We start from the raw sequence: 1,197 nt of genomic DNA on the forward strand, positions 1-1,197 counted from the left end.
CCGACAGGACGTGGTGCGTGTGTGTTGGGTGAATGTGTGTGCGAGGACAACTGGACAGGCGATAGCTGCGATTGTCCCGTCTCGACAACGACCTGCCAATCACCGGATGGTTCGCTGTGTAGCGGACGAGGCTCATGTGTGTGTGGCCAGTGTGTGTGCGACAATCACAGATACTCCGGAGACTTCTGCGAGAGATGTCCTGCTTGTCAAAGCTCCTGCCAATCAAATTGGTACTTCATTTTGTTTGCTGCGACAAAGCCTGACGAGTGGCTACGTTGCTCGAGCTGACAAGTTTTTGTTGGTGTTGTGTGTCTCTTTCAGGAAGTGTGTGGACTGTCACATGTCTCGCGGTCTCAAACAACGCGAGGCGGGATACTGCAACCACACTTGCGATTCAGACGTTGTTTACAACGGCGATGTGATGTCAGGTAGAGAGCTGTTTTGGCTAATGTTGCTGTTTGACATTCCCATTCCGCTACAGACAAGCGCCGGAAAGCAGTAACTAAGTATTCATTGAAATATTTTCGACAGATTTTAAACATTCCGTGCACACACTGCATCGCCAACTAAAAATTATTTACATGTGAGGAGCACATATTTTTGTCCTCTAGAGGCCGCTGTCCACACATTCTACACTATGTAGTAACGATGACTGTGAATGGGAGTCTTTCTAAAGCAGGTCGAGCGTGTTGAGTGACATGCAAATGAGCATAATGAGGATGTACTATTGGCCGGCTATTTCCTGCCAATCGCTTTAACCACTTTAGTGTCCGGTGGTAGTGTCAGTTGAGGCGTTCGGCGGGTCAGCTCAGTGAATGTGCTTGATTGAATTGTATTTCGTTGTTGTTCGATCAATAATGCGATTGAAACGCCACAATCCTGCCCACTTGTAATGGATTAATTACAATTTGGTCTAACCATCAGTCGGAGGTTTAATGCAATTATGCTACAATGTGTACTTAGGGGAGACGTGCAGTCGACTAATTGTACCTAACTGTGGAATAAATGAACTGCACAATTCTTTTGTCGACATTAATTCGAGGGTCTTTATCTCTCTGTCCAGCAGGGCGGAAGTGGAGTCAGTGCATGTACATGAGTAGCGACAACTGTCGGTATTGGTTTCACACAAATTTTGAGTCTGGACGGAGCCAGCTTCACATTAGCACAAGAGCAGGTATACACACACACACACACACA

General features: G+C 46.7%; 1 long non-coding RNA gene across 2 annotated transcripts; it reads left to right on the forward strand.

Annotated features, from left to right (window-relative positions):
• Positions 1-8: 8 nt before the first annotated feature.
• On the forward strand, positions 9-1,191 carry LOC109509484 (uncharacterized). Of its 2 annotated transcripts, none has more exons than XR_002166955.1 (3): positions 9-230; positions 322-428; positions 1,064-1,191. It is a non-coding gene; the product is annotated as an uncharacterized LOC109509484 (long non-coding RNA). The 2 variants fall into 2 exon arrangements; XR_002166954.1 differs by having other exon boundaries at positions 1,067-1,191.
• Positions 1,192-1,197: the final 6 nt, after the last annotated feature.

Source organism: Hippocampus comes, unplaced genomic scaffold (assembly GCF_001891065.2).
Source record: "Hippocampus comes isolate QL1 unplaced genomic scaffold, H_comes_QL1_v1.1 C16913542, whole genome shotgun sequence".
NCBI lineage: Eukaryota > Metazoa > Chordata > Actinopteri > Syngnathiformes > Syngnathidae > Hippocampus > Hippocampus comes.